This window comes from Diceros bicornis, chromosome 29 (genome assembly GCF_020826845.1).
Source record: "Diceros bicornis minor isolate mBicDic1 chromosome 29, mDicBic1.mat.cur, whole genome shotgun sequence".
Lineage (NCBI taxonomy): Eukaryota > Metazoa > Chordata > Mammalia > Perissodactyla > Rhinocerotidae > Diceros > Diceros bicornis.
Genome location: NC_080768.1, coordinates 1350774 through 1371849, shown reverse-complemented (window position 1 = coordinate 1371849; position 21076 = coordinate 1350774). Strand labels below are relative to the sequence as shown.

The window sequence follows — 21076 nt, the reverse complement described above, 5'->3', positions numbered from 1 at the left end:
TGGTCTACAACATCCACATGTTCATTCCCTATGACCATCAAGCAAGTCTATTCCTGACGGACAGCCTCAGAAAATAACACAAAACAGGAGAAAGCACTGTGTGCTCAGAGACAGTCTACACGGATACATTTATAACAGTGAAAAGTTATAAAAGCACCAAAAAACTCAGCAATGGCGACAGGATTAAGTAATTTCTGACTCAGCAGGACAGAGGCAGCCACACCATAATTTCATGCCAGCCACGGCATCATGGAGAAACGCTCATTTTATAACGCTAAGTTAAAAAGCAGGATATACTAAATTACATCCAGGTTAAGATGGAATATATTTGTAAAGAAAACCTGTGTATGAAAAAAGATCAGAAGCACGTAAAAAAGTAAGTCACAGTCACCATTCAGGACAATATGGGGGATTGTTTTCTCTTCCACTTCTCTGTGCATTCTAAAAATGCTTATAATGGAGAAAACATACACTACCAGAAGACTGTTTGCTGCACATTACTGGGTCTAAACTGGAGGGGTCAAGCAGAAGGGCAGCAGGTCTCCAGGTCTCTCCCGGCCCAAAGATCCTCCACCTTTCTGCCCATTACAGCCACTGCACCGCCTCCTAGCCCTGCAGGGCACACTCGAGTTCTACACTCACTGGCTATACATAAATCCACCCGAGAAAAATAAATGCATTTGGACGTGAAATTAGGTTAAATTTCTCTTAGAAGCCACCCAAAACTCATTAGACATATTTGCCGGGCTCAGGGTGTTACTTATTTTTACAGCAAGGATGAACCATTCCCGGTACTCCATGTGGATACAGATGGGTGTTCCATTACTGGTGACTATTTTTCTTTATCTGGAAGGGAAGAATCCACAGAAGCGCTTCTGAAGGGAACTCACGTGCCCTTCATCACCACGCAAAGCAGCCGCGCCCGCAGAGTCTGCAGACGTGTGAAGGGTGTGCGCTCCGCGACCAGACATGCACATGAGCATCTCCTGGAGGGGCCTTAGCAACATCTGTGAGGACAGACTGAGCAATAGTTTCCCTTAAAGACTTTCAGAAACTGTGTCTGAGAATGACCGACCTGCGGCTGCTCATGGGAATTGGTCGTTTCTGCTGTTCTGTTCCGGGGGATTTCATCATACCTCCTACGGCTTACCCTCGCCTCCAGTTATTTTTAATCTGTGTGAATGGACTTTCCTAATAAATAAAACCTCAAATGCCATCCCAAATGAACACCGGCAAATAACAACAAATGAACTTGTCATGTCAGGACGACCTGAGTTTTAAGGCGTAAACATTGCACATGAAAACTTATGACAATTTTTAGAAGAACGCATCAGAAAAAGACTTGGAGAAAACAGATGGAGGAAGATGGCTGTTGGAGAAGCGGGCTTAGAGCTCTGTCTACATCAGAGAAACATCTACAATCATCTCTTTTTTATTTTAAAGACTTTTTTCCAGTGTTGATCAACCTCCAAAGGAAAATTATTGAAAACTGACTATATTCAAGGCATTATTCCAGGAGATTCAGAGACGTGTAAGATCTGGTTCCCAACCTCTGACACTTATGAACTGGTTGACGTTTTAAATGTAGATGTGGTTCCTCCTTGACCAGAGGCTGCTTGTGGCCAGTAGGAACAGGCGGCCTTCTCCAGCCCCTGGGCATGGTCCTTCTCTCCTGGAATGCTTCTCTCATCCTTCTCCTCCCCACCACCATCCAAACTCCAGCTCCCTTCTACCTGAATTCTTGCCTTCACCAGGACGGCTTGAACATCCTCATCCATGACCCGTCCTACCCTTGGTGTCAAAGGGGCTAAAATATTTTGGTCGGTTGAAGACCTTTGTCTCCATCTGATTTCAGTAGATCACAAATGCGTTCACCCTCTGAGCCTTGAGTTCATTTGAGGAAGATGTTCACTCCTGCCGTGCTGTCCTCTCCTGCCCTCACCTCTTCCTTCTCGTCCTCTCTCACTCCCATGTCTTCACTCTCACTAAACTTCAGAGACGGCCAGACCCTTGGATTTTAAACCTTTTCCCTACACGTCGTCAGCCTCTTCACCTCCCCCTCACAAACCTACAATTCCACCTCCCCTGCTAAGGTCTCTCTCAGATTCTCCCATTAGATCCTCCTATAGTGTCAGCCAGTAGTGCTCCACTGGGGTGATCTTGTCTCCTCTCTCTCCCAGGGGACTCTTAGCAATGTCTGGTGATGTTCTTGGCTGTCACAACTGGGGTGGGTGGTACCTTGGCATCTAGTGGGTCGAGGCTGCTAACCATCCTCCAGAGCACAGTCAGCCCCCACCACGAAGAACTATCCAGCTGAGAACTGTCAGTAGCGCCAAGGCTGAGAAATCGAGGTTAGACAGATCATTTCATCTTTCTGGGTGGGACTCATTTGCCCGTATGCGATGAAGGGACACATGTGTGGGCAGATCATCCCATAATAACTTCCCTTCTGTTTGGCTATCAGCTTTGGTGATTCTCTCTTCTTCCCAATCTGGTATAAGGATTACTGGTTAGAGTGCATTAATCTCTCCTTGACAGTGGTGGTCCACTTAAAATTTCCTTTTTATCAAGGGTTCCTTAATATATCTCATAATGTTGATATATCAAGGGTATTAAGTGTTACAACACACATGAATAGGAGAAATGGTAGGTAAAGTGGGAAGGAAGCTCGTCAATAGAGTTTTTCATACGACAACATTAGAAACGAAGTGGTTGTTTCCATGGCAACCCATCGTTGTGGTTCCTTTATGGAAAAGAGAGTCTTTATCCTTTAACGACATGTCTCCAGATGCTACCAATCCAGCAGAAAGGAAGCCCCGCCATCCTCCATGCTCTGCAGAATAACCGTGTCTAGACGCTCTTGATAAAACCTCACACCACAGAGTTAATTCTGCTTTAGTTCTCTTAAGCAGAAACATCGATTCTGAAGAAATTTCATGTTCCAGCAACAGTGGTAGTGATGATGAGAGAGAGGGCGAGAGAAATACAGGAATGTAGACGAGAAAGCTATGTCTATCTCAGTCTGTTTCTCTTCACAGTGTTGAGATGAGAAGAAATGTTATAATAAGCCTGCTCTACTGGCCGGTTTTCCCAGCTGTGCTCATGTCACCAGTGATGATGACATATGTGCGGGCACTATGACACCACCTCACGGGCACGCAGAATGAAAAGATCCCTCCGGAAATTGAAGCAAACGCGCTCAGCAAAATTCATTCGCAGTTTGGCTCACTAACTATTTCATGGTTATTCTCAAAGCTTTCCCTTCACTCCCGTTCAAAACCATAAATCTTACCAAACGTATTTAGTACAATTTAAAGAGTCAGAAAACTTGACAAAACAACTAAAACTTTCTCCCTGTATGGATATCTTGTAAATAAAAAAAAAATACAGTGTTATGATTTATCTCCACGATCACAGGAAATCTAATATCACATCTTCTCACCTTATAATGTGTTTGCCATAGCGTGATAATATGAATTTTTAAGTTGATTTCCTTGTAAAAATGTAGTTGGACAACAAACTTTCTTAACAAATTAATTAAAAAGGGGCAATCGTCTCTCGAACTGACTTTACCCAAGCCGGGAAGGTGAAACAGGCATTTTCCCTGAGTGACGAGAGAGAGATTATGCTGTTTTCAAACCTGTGTCCAAATGCCAGTAGGCCTGCCCTTGGGACCACTATATGGAAACATGATTTGATGGATTTGCTGCACCGTTTGTCCAGAGCGGCACGGGCGGTACAATGTTGGTGGAACCAATTTCATAGCAGCTCATAGAGACTATTACTGATTGGTTTAATTGGTAAAAGTTATAGTCCGAACTTTTCTGGAAGAGTAATACTCTTTACCATCTCAGCAAAGCCCAGATGTTGCAGTAGTTACCTAGGCTACTCTATTCTCCTAACAAACATTTTAGGAAGTACGTGCAAATATATGCTTTTTTTACTGCTTAAAAAAATCAACTGCTTACTGGCATTGAAGTCATATAATCATTAATTTTCACTGTCCAACCATTGATGGAGATTTTATAAAGACACATAGTTCAATGTGAGGTGTTGCTATGGATGCCGTTACTGTGGACATTCCAAAGCCTGCAGCTGATGGAGACCAAAGAGATCTTGCAGCTTCTTCCATGTGGGACCAATGTCACTTGCCTTTCAGGCATCATTTGGTGCTATAATACTGTAAGATTCTTTGGTTTCAGTACTCATTTATCTGGAGCCTAAGGGACTGGCTCCAGTGTGCTCACAATGAAATTGAAGAGGTGGGCAAAGTAACCGAGTAGGCATCGGAGTCTAGGAAAAGCCTGAGAAAAGGATGACACAGGAGTTAAAGGGAGGCTTCCTGGAGGAGACGGGCCTTGGGCTGAGTCTTGAAGGATGGACCCAGCCGGCCTTGTGGGAAAGGACAAGTGCAAAAGACACAGCTTGTCCACTCCACGAGTGGATCCAAGTATGCGTGCACTCATGGTGCCTGATGCTAGAAACACAGCACTGAGTGGAAAAGGGATTCAGAGTCAGTGGGTCAGTAGTTACTGATAAAAAGATGCTTCTCTCATTTAAAAGATACTCTAAAATTTAATTTGACTTTTCCCCAGTGGTCTGGAAGCTCTCATTTGGGGGCTAAGTTGACTAGCTACATTAGTTTTTAGGGATGCGGGCTACCACCTCTTTTCCTTATAAATGTTAAGAGTTTTCTTCAAATTTTTTACTTTGTGGGGGAAACAGCAAATTACCATTCTACTGTTCTCTCTTCCCCACCATGGAAAAATATGCTCTAATGTTCAAACTCTTGCGTTGATACATTTTAGTACTTTAATATCTTGATCTGTTATTGCAATTGTTCAACTTGAACATGATGCTTATTGTTCCATATCTTAAACTCACCACAGTTGATCTGTAAGTACAGCATCTTAGGACTCGCAGACAAGGATGCTCTTAGATCCCTTCCACCAAAATCTTTAGAAAGAGAAATTTCACACGTTTCTTTTCTGGTTCTGTTAGAGCTAAACTAAATCTTCCTTCTTTTAGACATAAAATGATGAAATTGTGTGATCTTAGAGAAATTATCTTCTCTCGGTCTCAGTTTGCTCATCTGCAGAAGGAAACACTCATAATATCACTTTATCTGTTGTCGTGAGGATTGGGAATAAAGCACATGAAAGGGCAAGCAGAAGCCAGTGCTCAGGAAGGGTGCCCATCACAACGCTGGCGATTTAAAACTGCTCATTGTCTCCATTCTCAAGGAACAGAGACAACAAATACCAACAGTAACCACAAACTTGGCACCACCCCTTCATTTCTTTGGAGATTGTTACTAAGTTACCATATGTATATTTATAAGATATAGTTACAAGAAAGAAATTCTCCCAGGAGCACACACACACAGACACAACTGGGTGAATGCTTGTGCCAGGTACCATGCTGAACACTCTCTTCTTCATTCCTCAAGTAAGATTCCAAACAACATTGCCAGGTAGATAGCATATGTATTTCCATTTCCCAGACGAGAATATACAGGTTCAAATGGGTTTACACATTTTCCTGAGGTCAGCCAGCAAACCAGCGGCAGGGCTGGGATTCAGGCTCCTGTCCAGTGTTGACTACAGTGATTCCTTTGTTCTTTCTCAGACCAGTATGTAGCTCAGTCTTACTGCTCACAGCCTGATCCGACTTTATTCTCTTGTAAGAGACAGGTTCCAGAACCGTGATCAGAAGCACATTGGGATCCTTGCCCGACGCAAAGTTAAATGGGAAAATCACTTGTTTTAGCAGGGCTTTCCTCTAAATTTTATCAGTTCCAGGTTTTCTAAAAAAAGGAAATCAAAATATATTTGGTGGCAAAAGAAATTTTAGATTGTGCTCTTACTCAATGACCCAAATTGTCTGAAGGAACTATTAACTCATGGGCTTAAAACCAAGAAGAGGAAATTAATTGTAATTATCTCTCAATTCCTTAAATGATAGAAACCAATAAAAATTATTTTGAGGAAAAAGGTCTTCTAATACTTGCTTACTCTCCGAATGATATATTCCCTGGTTTATAGAAAGCTCCTATGGGATCCAGTGATTTTCAAAGCATCTGCATTCTACTTTACGATACTGAAGAAGCACAGGAATAGGAAGTATTTCTTCCCCCCAGCCAATCAGCGTTCTGGCAGAGCACACAAGTTTTGCATCCTGAATTATAAAACTTTGCATAGGAAGTTTTTGTTCTCTGTTTTAGCTGAATAACAGTGATGTTAAATCACTATCCCTTCTCAGCACTGACCAGCCATCTGCAGACAGAAAAGGGAGCAGAGGAGACACTGTCACTCTATTAGCACGTGACCCAGTTACACAGCCGTGGCAGCAGGTGCCAGGTCCAGTGAGCTCAGATCACTGGTGTTCTCTTGGTGCTCAGATTGAATAGGAAAAAAATTCTTGAATGAATATGAAAAGGAGTTCTAATCATACAACGTTTTCTTGGAAATAGTTAACATTTGATGAACGCCAAGTGCCCACCACCATGTTGTTTTTGACATGGATCACTGCATTTAATCTTCCCCAATCCTGTGAAAGAGAAACGGGTTAGGCAGTTTTCTCCCGGTGCTACACTGAGTGTGTGAAAGAAGTGGATCCCGGCACCTTGCTGCTGAAGTCGCACTCTTAGCTGAGGTCTGACGGTGCCTGCTCTGTGCCTGTGACCTGTTCTAGGGAATTTCCCACTGTGACGCCCTCTCAGACCTCCAGGTGCTCTCGAGGACATTCAGGATGTTCAGCGAAGGGGCCAAGGGAAAGTTCTGGTAGAACGTTTGAGGATTTCCCACCCACAGGATCCAACCTGTCAACAACTTGAGGGTGGGAAATATGTGCCCTGGCGAGACTTTTTTTTGTGAGGAAGATTAGCCCTGAGCTAACATCTGTTGCCAATCTGCCTCTTTTTGCTGAGGAAGACTGGCCCTGGGCTAAGATCTATGTCTATCTTCCTCTACTTTATACGGGACACCGCCACAGCATGGCTTGATAAGTGGTGCATCGGTGTGCGCCCAAGATCCGAACCTTCGAACCCCGGGCTGCTGAAGTGGAGCTCGTGAACTTAACTGCTACGCCACCAGCTCAGCCCCCTGGTAGGACATTTTTAAGCCATGAATATATTTGTTAGTTTTCCGTGTGGTTCCCTTTGTAATGGGGCTATGGAAAATCCAACACAGATTTAATAGAAATAAATAATTGATACCTAATGTTTCAAAAACAATACATTTTATACAAGCTAAGGAAAGAAACAGATTTAGAAATACACACAAAAACTTCCAGGTACCCAGATACCAGACTTTTTTTTTCTTGTTATTATAGAAGACAAAACGGGGTTTGTGTCTGAAGAGGTGGGACAGCATCTAATACATATATATATATTTTGTTTTGGTGAGGAAGATTAGCCCTGAGCTAACCTCCGTTGCCAGTTCTCCTCTTTTTGCTGAGGAAGATTGGCCCTGAGCTAACATCTGTGCCCATCTTCCTCTATTTTATATCTGGGACGCCTCCACAGCATGGCTTGATAAGTGGTGCGAAGGTCCGCGCCCGGGATTTGAACCTGCAAACCCCGGCCGCCAAGCAGAGCATGCAAACTTAACAGCTACACCACCGAGCTGGCCCCCTAATACATATTTTGAATGCCCCTTGGGCCACTCTCACCATGGTGGCCCTATATGCATATGATACGATTCCTTACGTGTTTCTGAATGGGGCTGTATATAGAAGAACAAAAAATCACTTTTATATTCCTGGGTAATTGAACATTTTTTGAATTTTACAATTTAAAAACTAAGAATCAGTTGTCAGTCTTGACATTATATAGTACATAAAATATTTTTGGTAAATCAAACAATTTCTCATCTGTGGGATAGAATTGTATGTTCCCAAATGACTCATTATAGTTAGAATTAGAAGCTGGAAATATAGTAAAGAATTAAATTGATCATTTGATTGTGTTAATTTGCTGCCATGAATTAAAATAAACAATTAAAGAAATTATTTTACACATTCAAGAAAAACATTCAATTTCAGTTGGATAGCTTGGGCAATTATAATTGTCTTAATTCTGTGTATGTGAATACACAATTAGAATATACTCATCAGAGCTAATAATTATTAGTCACAGGCTGTGTTATTTCTCATTTTCTATACGCAAGTCAGGCAAACACTAAATACAATTGAAAAATTTAAATTTAATTTAGCAATATAATTCTATTGAAGTATGTATATCTTCAAAAAGCAGATGAGTCAATAGAGAGATTTCTAAATAATCACATAAGATTTATTTACATATAAGTGATCAAATACGAATTTTGAAATAAAGCAATGAAATGATTACTTAATATCTGAAGGTGTCTGAAGACCTGACTATTCCATTTTAATTGAGTCCAGGCAGGAACATCCTTCTGGTTTTAAAAGCCCATCACTGATTTCTTTTACCATGGGTATAATACTGTGAAAAATCCCTGGTGGTTTTTCAAGTGGCTTCAAAACTAGAGGGAGAAAGATTAAAATGTACCTGTGTTTTGTAATCCAATTACGGAGTTAGTGTGGATTTTGCTTATGTCTCAGAGATGAGATAAATTGGTGAGAGTCACCCTGAAAATAAGGGAGGTGAGGGAAAGGAGCAGCTCTGTAAAGCGCCTTCTCTCGTGAGAATATCGACACCAGTGTAAGTCTTTGTGCCATCGAGAAAAGGTTAATTACACTATTTAAGATGGAAGGAGCCATGCGTATATTACATTCTAGCAAGATTTCTATAAAAATTGTATTAAACCAGGAGTAGTGATGCTGAAAGGAAATCTTGCTCAGGTGGATTAGTTCTTCCTTGCTAGAGCTGAATAAATGAGGCGTGGAAGAGACATGTAAAAATCACTTTCCCAGATATATCTGGGATTGAGTTAATCTCATTTGGAAACTCTTTCTGAAGAAATTGCTCAAAGCTCTGAGTCCAAATGACTGTTAGGCGGGAAGCTGGGAGGAGGCTGTAGCTGCTGATGCTGCTGGCAGAGAAAAGGGAGGGATGGCAGACTCATCGCACTAAAACCACCCCTCAAAACTCATAGACTCATCTTCATCCTATGAGAAAGGCTACGTTCTAGACTGCATTGTCTGATAGCATAGCCACTAGCCAAATTTAAATGACTTAAACTCTAAAATATCTAAATATCTAAACTACAATAAAAAATCACTTCCTCTGTAACACTAGCTGCATGTCCACTGCTCGACAGTCACATATAGTGAATGGCTCCTGAACTGGACAGCACAGTTATAGAACCTTCTCATACTGGACAGTGCTGGTCTAGAACATTTTTCGCCATGCGAAGCCAATATGCGAAGTCAGTATCCATCAATAGGTGACATAGAGCACAAGAAATTGATCATAAGGACTTTCCTTTGGGTCTTCAAAGTGTTGGGTTAGCAAAGTGATTGAAAGAGAATTTGGAGAAACACATTTTATTTGAGAGAAGCTAACTTGAATGAGATGAAATAAACTGCTGCCCAGTCTACACTTTTACATGACTCTGAGTAATCTTAAATGTGAACACATCGTTACTTTAAATACACGCCTAATTATCCATCTACACCTAGAAATCTGGACACCATTTCTGAATACATTCCTTGCAAGTCACTTGCAAGCCAAAAAGGAAATTTAAAAGTTAGCATTTTATTGTATAAAGCACAAATACGTAATCAAGATAAAATATATTTCAAACAGCAAGCATGGCCATTCTGTTTGAACGTAACAGCCACACTTAAATTCACTGCACTCTCTTAATTAGAACTTCAAAGATAACAGCATAAAAGGAATTACGGTAATCAAGCCACAAATGTCTAAATGAGAGTCTGGATATTGGAGAAAGCAAACTTTGGAGGCAAAAGACTCAACGTAAAAGATTAAAGCTCTTTTGACACTTTAATTAATGTTAGTCTCCAGACACAAGTGCAAATCAAACAGAACACAGAAATCACATCCCACAGGCATGCACACAATGGTCTCCCTAAAGTTACAAAAATGATGTGGCCACCAAGTTCTGGCGCAACACTGACAGGTTAGCAGCAGAGACATCTATTTCAAATGTGCTAATTAGCAAGAAATTATAGTCTAACCAGCATTTAACATCTTATAGACAATAAAATAAAGTGATGACAGCTGTTTCACTGTTCGAGACACCTTATGCTTTCATTTTAAATATTTAAAAAATCACATTACACAATAAGAACTTGGATTTTCTGAAGAAAAACTGAGAATGAACCAACTTTTTTTTTTTTTTTTTTTTTTTTTGGTGAGGAGATCAGCCCTGTGCTAACATCCGCCAATCCCCCTCTTTTTTGGCTGAGGAAGACGGCCCTGGGCTAACATCCGTGCCCATCTTCCTCCACTTTACATGGGACGCCGCCACAGCATGGCTCGCCAAGCAGTGCGTCGGTGCGCGCCCGGGATCCGAACCAGCGAACCCTGGGCCGCCGCAGCGGAGCGCGCGCACCCAACCGCTTGTGCCACCGGGCCGGCCCCTGAACCAACTTTTAATGATGTGCATCACATAAGTTTCTAAGTACAGAATTCTGAAGGTTCAAAGGGCCAGGCAGTAAACAAAATGATAACACAAACAGGGAATTTACTAACAGTAATGGCACGCACTGAACCTTATGATGATCAGATAACAAGATGAAACAACACAATCGCATCAGCAGCACAGTTTGCTTCCCTCCCGGAGTAACTTAGGACACAATTATGTCCCGAGTCTTTGAGAACAGGAAGCTTTAAACTTAGATGAAAAACAGTTTTGAAAAGAATGATGTTTTCAGTAGAAAAGTTGACAGACCAATAACAGAGACACAATTGGGTGACTCTGATTAATCTGTTCTTTGAGAAGTTGCAAATTGTATAGCAGATGGCACTTGTCAAATGTCTTCACAATCGATACGTGTGTGTGTGCTTGGTTTCACTTGGGATAGGTAATTGGGAATGAAGTTTATGTATGTTAAAGTTGTACCAGAATTGTATTTTTACTATCAAAATTTGGAGGAGGAGGGAGTAATTCTTAGGTGGTGTTTTTTTTTTTTGTGAGGAGATCAGCCCTGAGCTAACATCCGCCAATCCTCCTCCTTTTTTGCTGAGGAAGACGGCCCTGGGCTAACATCGGTGCCCATCTTCCTCCACTTTATATGGGACGCCGCCACAGCATGGCTTACCAAGCAGTGCGTCGGTGCGCGCCCGGGATCCGAACCAGTGAACCCCGGGCCGCCGCAGCGGAGCGCGCGCACTTAACCGCTTGCGCCACCGGGCCGGCCCCTTAGGTGGTGTTTTGTTGCATGATGAAATCATTGCTTTTCACTTCTGCATATGGCAAACCGGGAGGGTATGGTGGTTGACTCACATAAATTAATAATACATCTAGAGTTACTACTTCTCTTTATTCAAGGAAAAGAAAGTGACTTTCCATGAAAAATTCATAAAACGATAGGGCAAATGCTAGTGGGAGGGGTGAAAACAATACATAACTTGTCTTATTTACACTTACTGACGCTCAGAGTCAAATGGATCAGCCTAAACACTGTCTACATCTCCACAAAGTTCCATGAGAAAGTTGGAAGGTCCCCAAACCTATACTATGGATGACATAGTCATAATCTCAAGGCGACTGTAATAGAAAGGAAAATACAGTCATTGATCCCCTGAAACAGAGGCCCAGCGTTTAGAATCGCCTTCTGTGCGCGTCCTGTTGAGAGTGAGCAGTCAGATGGCTGATGTCAGTCATGGTGATAAATCTGTGCTCCTGCGACCGGAGGCTTCCTGGTGGACTTTCAGAGCCTGCTTGAATCAACGAGCACCAACAGTGTGAGCTAGCCCAGCATGAACAACTTGTGTGGCCAGAAAGCCGGTGACCACTGGGGAAGTGAGGTTGGGGCGGTGGCTGTGCCTGGGTGCCATGAGACCTGGGCTCTATTCTGGCACCACCGTGAGGAGCTTCCGGCCTTGACCTTCTGCAGCAAACAGCAGATCACCGCTTCCTAACACGACTCCTAGACGCGGCGCAGGGAGCAGATACTAAGCAAACACGGAGTGACCTGGAAACGCCTGCTTTGTCCACTGAAATGTATCTGCTCCAATTCCCCATTAGTGACGGTACCTTGAAGATCAAGAGCTCCTAACACAATGGAAACAGCTCCCTGCAGCCCCCTATAATCTCCAGGAAATTGTGTCCCTCGCTGGCCTGAGGCCAAGGGCACATCGAGAGAAAAGGTCGCCATGAAAATTGCAGGATGAATCATCCTGTAGCTCGGCCTTGAGACAGAACACGTTAGAGATGATACATGGACCAAGGCGGCAATTTACTGTGCTTTTCAGAAACTGCTCATAACATTTTGGTTTGCCAGCTGACTCCCATTACTGTGTCCTACCTCGAATGTTATTCTTTATTAAAAAACAATCTGACCCTGACTTCTGGAGTTAGAGAAACGAATGATGCAAATTCTGTAACGAACTACAAAGAAATTCTACCATAAGTCTACAGAAAGGACTGATTCATCAATTTACAAGTCCCCAAATGTCCATCTATCTCCTGCAGCGTGCTTGGTGTCATCGACATTGTATAGAAAGTTTTATTCTCTCCTCACCTCTAAACTCAGACAAATCATCCACAGAATTAAAGCCATCTACAAGCTAGCAACAGAACTAACATTTTATGGTAGTTCAGAGAGAGAGAGAGATAAATGCTTTTCATTAAGTAATTCATTCATTTTTTATTGTTTTCATTTAAAAAATTGAGAAGTATTTATTTACTGTCTACTACACAGCAAGCACGATTCTAGGCACCGAGGATTCAGCAGTGAGAACTCCCTGCCTGCCTGGTGCTTGTCTCCTCCTGGGCAGGTAGAGAGACACTGAACCAAATCAACTATGACAATGCACCTTACATTCTAAGAGGACAGACCTGAAAGGCTCAGACAGACTCCAAGTGCAACTTCACTAAAATGTTTTGAGAAGTACCACAATCTGTATAAGACCCACTCTGCTGAAAAGCAGAGTGCCTACTCCTAGGGTCAGTTAGCACCAGGTTAGTGGAATTATTAAAAAACAAAACAAAACACAAATATCTCTAAATTTCACACCTGCATGTTAATGAATGTAGGCCTAGGAAAAAAGGCCAACTTAACCCTCAAGGGAAAAGAGAAAGAATTATTAGGCAAATGGGGCTTGAAAAAACTAACAACAAACGTTGGTATGCTGGACCTGCAAGGTGGGGCCTTTAAATGCTTGGCTGGGTTCCGTGAGCAGGTATTCTGGAAATGCTTCTTTTACAAAGTTTAGAGGCTAATCAAAGTCTGCCCAGAGTGTAGGTGGGAGATGGCCGTGGGGTGTTCACACGTGGAAGACAGTGTCCACCTTTTGTTTTTCAATTTTTTTTTCAAATCTGCTTCTGATGGGCACAAATCCAGATGGGCAGAAATCCTGAGAATAAAACAGAAACTCTTCTGCATCTTTGCATACTAGTTACCTCTTAGTAGAAGGCTGCACGTCCCCTGACAGTTCTGCAGAAGGATGCAGTGAATGGAGACAAGAAAGCCACACATCGAAGCAGCGGGAGGCCAGGAACCCCGAGGCAGGAGGGGGAACAGCCACGGCAGACCATTTTCAAGAGGAAGGGATGTCCCACCTGCCAAGGGTTGTGGCTACTTCTGCTGCCTCCACCTTGTGGATAAGCAGCCCCATGGGGGATTCCTAGCCTACGTTGTCAACTGCGGCTTCACTTGTCTCTGATGACGGAGCTGAGGCCTGACTGATAACTTGGGGAGCTGGGTTCCCTGACCAAGAGCTTGAACTGAGCTGAAAGCTGCTCTCGGCCTGACGCCGAGGATTGTGAACTGCCGAGTGACTCCCTCTTCTGCTGACATGGTCCTACTCATTTCTGTTGGCCTGACGGCCGCCCAGTGAAGACCTGTCACACAGAAACTAACAGGTTCCAAGTATTTCAGCCACATACTTGCGTCCTGGGCTCCTCTGGCTTCAATTCTGGCCTTTCTGTGGAGCAAGTTGGGGAAGAAAAAGATGGGATCTGAGTGTTTGCAGCAAGTTGGCCAACGCTATTATCTTCAGAACGTGGACCTCGGCTCCAAGTTTGAGAAAGTGAATGCATTTCTTTGTTAGCACTATTCCCTAAAATACTCCCCACCAAAATTATGCTGAGTGGGATTTTTTTGGTCTTGGATATTGGAGACATACATTTGAAGCAACAGTAATAGTTCCAGTATCTACACTGTCCCCAGTATCTCCGCTTCAGAGAATCTGCTCCCATGCCTCTATCGTTTAAGTCCAAGAAATGCAGATGTAGACTCTCTGAGTGTCTTTTGAAAAGCACACAGTATCTGCCCCTGAATAACCCAAAATGCCAAAGTAATTAATTTCTTTAGTACCATTTTCCAGATAGTAGGTCTTTTAGAATATCCTCACAGAGACCATTAAACCTAGTCTGCAAGAAAGAACATGTAGGAGAAACTTCTATGTCCTTAGAATTAAGACCTAAGACCTAAGTGCATGCTGCAAATATTCAGAAAAAAAAGACCTTTGACCATTTTATGAATCATAGAACATTTTGTAAAAACTCAATGTTAATTAGAAGAAGGAATTAAATGGTAACTAGCAAGTCTTAGTAGAGAACTTTTGAACATGATGATTATTTATCTATTTGCATATACGTCCTGAGCTTCTAAATCTATTTCAAATTCTGTTTCCTTTCATTTTTATGAAGCATCTCTCTAGTATTTTACAGACATTAGTCACAAAATAAATATTTGTGGATTTGATTCAATTGATTATGTGACTGATCAGAATGGTAGCGAAGGAATGACCTGGTATAAACCAATAAACTGATAAAGAAAACACCAAGTTTCTACTAGAGAAGGAGATGAAGGCACAGACAGACGATTACAGGACTGAAAATGGAGCCTTGCCTCGTATTTACCAGGCAGGATTTCCCCCCAGGAATTCAGTGAACATGCAGTTGTCTCTGCCCACAATGAGCTTTTAGTTGCCTGAGCTAATGAATCTTTTCCTTTTTATCTCACTTACACTCACGGTAACATTTGATGTGATCAGTCATTTCATTCTTCCTTCTCTCTTTCCTCCTTGGCATCCAAAAAATAATAAATGGATAAACCGAGCTATAATTATTCCCCATGATAAATCCACTGGGATTTTCAAAGCTCTTCCGTTACTTGTGTTTAAAAAGCACAGCGAGGTCCTATATCTTAATGGCTATGCTAGGACGGCATCAATCCACTGTAATTAAATATTTTAAAGAGAAATGTTTTACATGTGGGAATGTAAGTTTCCATTCTATGTCACTATTTCCTCACTACATTTTACTGCCACCTACTCGCCATTCGAGAGTCTCAGCAGAGATACAAATTTACAACCCATACTCCTAAAACCATGACCCAGCTCATCATATATGTGTGTAGCCAGCACTCCACATTTTTAGTGTTTGAAAAAGGGTTGAAAGATGAGTCTCAGAGTAATTAATCTCATTCAATCTCTTCTTCCAAACATTAAATGGACTAAACAAAATTCTGTTTCAGCCTAACACCTCTACTGAAGATAAGTGTTAAATAGCTCCTACTAACTAAGTTTGGGTTTTGAATAGCTCTGGTGTCTTTGTAAAGGCAAAAGGAAGTTAGTGACGGAGTTTTTTCCTCACTTAAGAAATATTTTTGAGATACATATATTTAGCTTTTGGACATCTTGAATTTTAGAGAAAAGCATCTCCCTCAAATTCAGTTTATATGCCTGAACACTCCTTACCTTCCCAGAGAATCAAAATTAAATTGTGAAGGATCACAATGGTATTGCAATTAGTGGGCCACTAAGGACCTCCTTTTCAGAAGTGCATTCAGATACCATCTGTGGGAAACCTCTGCACCTGACCTATGCCACAGAATAAATCTTTGGGGTATTATTTGTATTTTTCTCACAATCCTTCCCATTTCAAGCCAGCTCTGGGGTTTCTCTCCTCAGAGATTTTGTTGCGGGAAGCCAACTCCAGGATAATCTCAACTTGACTTTCATGAAAGCCTGAACTTGAGTGCGAGATCGCCCGGAGGTCAGGGCGGAGGGAAGGGAACAGAAGCCTGCAGAGAAGGGCGGCAGCCAGGAACAGGAATCTGTGGTCTCAGAGCAGCTGGAGTCCTGACAATGCCCCAGTGAAGACCCAACGAACTTGAAGGGGCCCGTGCAGAAGGGGACACGGAGACCTTAGGGCAGCCAGCATCCAAGAGCAGGAGGTTCCTGGATCCTTTGATGCCATGTGGGAGTCCTGGTGTTGGTCATGCCCCAGGTTCACCCCAAATGACTGAGGCTGAATTTCCTAGTATATCAAGCAGGAGGCATGGGGCATTCGGAATTGGAACTAAATTGACTTAAAGAAAACAAATTAACGTGTAATTTCTTGCACATCTAAGTTGTAGATGATCAAATCATATGTCACATAGAAGACCTGACAAAGAATGCAGTGGGTACTCATGAATTGCTACTGTCCAAAGAAAGAAACTCTAGGAGAAAAAACTCAACCAGATGTTTGAGATAATGGCCAACACGGTGGAAGTTTAAACATTGAATTTTAAATATTAAGCTCGTGCAAACTGTTAATGTAAATGGGTTTAAATATTTTATATAACTGTAAGTTCTCAAGTCAATCATTCATACACACATATTTGTTGAGTCCTGTAGAGTATGGGTGTACAGATTAGGAGAATAGGCAAACCTAAACCCATCTGGAGTATATCCAACAGTGCCTTGAGCACAGTTGTGACCCCAGGTCAATACTATGAAATACATCAACTGAAGATAAATGATGTCCTGTACCTGTGGGTTTGTGACTTGTTTTGGGGCAGGATGTGCCCGTCTGTGAGTACCAGCATTGTTTAGTAATAGTAATGAGATTTGTGATTTCTGACTGGAGCCTGCTGGGTTCAGACTGGTCACGTAGCTGAGGGTGCCTATGGACTAGCTCACCATAAAAGACTCCCTCCACCAGCAGGCTTTGGCTTCCTGGTACCACGGTGCTTGGCATGCATGCTGGTGGAGATTCGAGACCTGGAGACCAGGCATATTCTGTGTGACTGGCAGTGGGGAGACAAAGAAACCGCCCCTGAGACCTCTGGACCCCTCTGGATGCCTTTGTCCCCCTGCCATCATGTACTGTGTCCTTTGATGCTAATAAAGCTATTCCCTGAGTATGACCGGTGAGTCCTGAGTCCCTTCAGCAAAAGAACAAAAAGGCAATTCATGTGTGAGGAATTCAAGTCCCTACTATGTGCAGACACTGTTCTAGAAGTTTCCGATAGAATGGTTAGCAACTCCGACCAGGTGCCTGCTCTCAGGGCGCTTACATTCTGGTGGAGGAAGACAATAAACAGGTAAGTAAATTCGCCTAATTTCTGACACCGATATCAACTATCTGTGAGAAAACCTAACAATGTGAATACTGTATTCCCTTGCTGCTCCAGGGGAGAGAAATCTTCCCGCGATGCCCGAGGCTGGTTGTGTGACCCCAGAGCAGGGCTTCTTAACCCTTTTTGTGTGATGACCCCTTTTGCAGTTTGGTGACGCCTACAACCTCCTTCTCAAAATAATGGTTTAAATCCAAAGAATAAAACGCAGACGATGAAAAAAATTATACTGAAATACAGTTATCAAAATGTGACAGATTTTTGTGATAAATATGCATATCAATGCAGTAAATAATGAGATCTGGCAGTGGGACTAATAACTACTCTAATTTCGATGGATGATGAGCATGAACACGGTCTTGAAACCTTGGCAAGAACCTCAGAGGGATGAGAAACCATCCCGAGTTCTATCTGATGAGTCATGGACATGGCTAAGGCGAATGTGTCTTGTTGTCTATGTTCATAACTGAAGGAAATTTTAAAGGTAGAAGTTAGTAAAATAAAGATCCATTTTTTATCCCATCTAAGTTCACGGAACCCTGAACTCTTGAATATATTGAGCGTCCCCTACGGGCCTGTGGAGTCCAGGATGGGGACCTCAATTCTAGAGCAAGTGCCTCTGCTGAGAGAATGTCTCCACTTTCCTCATTATGGTCTCCTGCAGGGCATCAGCCACGGGCCCGTCCAGGTGAGGTCGGAACCTTTGTCCCTGGACCACACACCCCTGACCCCAGCAGACCTTCCTGCTCCTGACAGCCAGCAATCAAGATGAGCTCCGAGCCCTGAAGCTCTGTTCCTGCTGGTCTCCGGTCCTCCCTCAGCCAGCTAATTACCTCTCAGGTTGCTTTTGCTTTTGACCTCTCGCTTGTCTCTACAGTGATGGATGCTGGCTTTTCCAGCTCTCACGCTTAGTTCTCCTTTCTAGACCAGAATTTCATTTGCTCTCTGGCTCCATTCACTTTCCACAGACCAGGTTAACTGGTCACCATCCAGGGCCTACCCAGTCCCGCCAGCTGGGACTCCATCTCAAGGACTGATCCCAGCAGTCAGGCTGGCTTCACTTCTCTGATGTCCCTGGCCCAGAGAGGAGGGCGTGGTCCCTGGAAGGTATGTGAGATTTGCTGCCTTGGGTCTGAGCCTCTGCCACACATCTTGCAGGGAGCCCACTGTCCTGGAGGGCACACGATCTGTAACTTGGATATTCGGCAACCACTTTCTGAAAATAACGTTTTTTTTTTTTTTTTTTTTTTTTTTACTTTTAGATACTTGATTGATTGTTTTACAAAAGTGACAACATCTTTTATTTTAATGAACTCTCCCTCACCCCTAGCCTTAAGGACTAAAGTTTCTGATCTATCCTTTTAATGTCCAAGTTGTTTGCCAGAGTAAAGGGCTGTTGGTGAAAATTCTCTGAGTAAATAGTCTGACCATTTTAAATATAGAACCTGAAGAAATACTCTTTGAATATAGTGTATAATCAGGACTGTCCAAAGAAACAGAACCGATAGAATGTATATATACATATAGAAAGAGATGTACTATAAGGACTTGGCTCACACAATACTGGAGGCTGACAAGACCCATGATCTGCAGGGAGAGTCAGCAAGCTGGAGACTCAGGGGAGCTGATGCTGTAGGTAGTTCCAGTCTGAAGGTTGACAGGCTCAAGACCCAGGAAAAGCCAATATTTCAGTTCAAGTTAAAAGGCAGGAAAAAGCTGATTTCCCAATTTGAAGACAGTCAGGCAGGAGGAATTCCCTCCTACTCATGGGAGGGTCAGATTTTATTCTATTCAGGCCTTCAATTGCTTGGATGTGGCTCACTCACATTAGGGAGAGCAATCTCCTTTACTCAGTCTACGGAGTCACATGTGAACTCATCAAAAACACCCTTACAGAAATACCCAGAATAATGTTTGACCAAATATCTGGCCCAGTCAAGCTAACACATAAAATTAACCATCACAGCTATCATATATATAATTTTCCAACAGTCCTCAGAGTAGCAATACCTTAGTCCTCAACCACCAGTCCAAAGCACAAATCAACTGACAACCAGCAAACAGGACGGGAAAGACAGTGAAGGCATAAGATGTGCAGGTAGCAACAAGTCCACTTCTCTTCCATTTCTGTATGATGCTTCAAAGGTAACTTTTTAAAAAGGCTAATTCCCCAGAATTCAGAAATAATTTACAAATAATTAAATAATTTAGAAATAAACCATTCTGTATAAGTCAAAAATTGGCACATTAAATTGTCTAAGTGTTTCTTGGAACCCATAGCAAAGAAGGAAAATTGGAAGTTACAAAAGTAACAGATGAATTATAATTTTTTAGTACATTTTAAAGACAGTATATGTGAAATTATTAAGTCCAGATAATCAATAAACTCAAATGTACCTCCAGGACTGTATGGTCACATACCTTTCATTTCTAATGTTAATTCACATTCCACATCATTGCAAGGAAAGAAAACTCAGTCCTGACATTGAGAGATTTGATTTAAAAGTATTGTTACAGTATTTTTTTTCTGAGAGTAAAAGTATTTTCTTTTCAATGTTCTCAGAATATTTTTATAATTTCATGAATTTAAATAACTTGTTTTAATTTAATGCATTTTAAACGAACATATTGTGAGGAATAAAAGCCATACTGTCAATGCTTTTTAAACATATTTATGAGACAATGTAACTATATACAAATAGTAAGTACAATTCTCTACTGTAGCTTAAATTTTTTGGCATCTAATATCTCTATGTCTTTAAAAGGGAAGTACATTTTAAAAATAAATGAAAATTAGGATTTTTTTTTTGTTTTAATACATATGTTCTTTTGTTGGAATTTGTCGGATCAGGGAGTGGGGAGGGAAGGAATGTATGTTGGCACCTAAACTAACTGGTGAAGAGCAAATCAGGGAAGGTTTCCTGGAAGAAATGATTCCTGAGCTGAGTCTTAAAGGATAGCTAGGCATTAGGCAAGAAACCCAAGGAAGCAAATTCTGGGCTGAGCAGATAGCGTCTGCAACAGCACAGAAGGGAGAGAATTTCCGGAATAGTGAGTGCCAGTGGGGGCAGTGAGAGGGCGGCGGAGCCCTCGCCGGGTCAGGTCATCTAGGGTGTGCACAGTCACACAGACACTGCTGCTGGTCTCACTGGTAACAGGAAACTGAGAGAGGGTGCCCAGCGGGCAGTGTTTGGATCAGGCTGCATTTTTAGGAAGGAATTCGGAGGCTGTGTAGAGTGGAATGGAAAGTGGTTTTGAAGGATGAGAAGTCCAGTTAGGGGACCAGTTGCAAGGCCAAGCAGAGATCCAGGTGAGGATGACTTGTGTTTGTAGCAAAGAGGGGTGATGCAGGCGAGGGATGACGGATTGAGGGGGCGTGAAAGGTAGATGCGACAGGACTTGTATCTCTGCAGCATCTTAAAATCTGGGAGATGACTCATTCCCTCATCCATTCATGTATGCACGCGTGCACGCGTTTATTTAGTCACTGGTTATTCAGGTTACAGGATGTTAAATGACCAATTTGACTCGTTTACTTATCCATAAGTTAAACAATTATTTCTTATAGTAACCGATCACCACTGCTCTCTTGATGACAATACAGAATTTCCTG

At 42.3% G+C, this 21076-nt stretch overlaps 1 protein-coding gene across 1 annotated transcript in view; it reads right to left on the bottom strand.

Moving 5' to 3' along the window:
* The window catches only part of DLGAP2 (DLG associated protein 2), a 159137-nt gene that overhangs the window by 26982 nt on the left and 111079 nt on the right, over positions 1 to 21076 (bottom strand). The gene's annotated exons all lie outside the window — the stretch shown is intronic.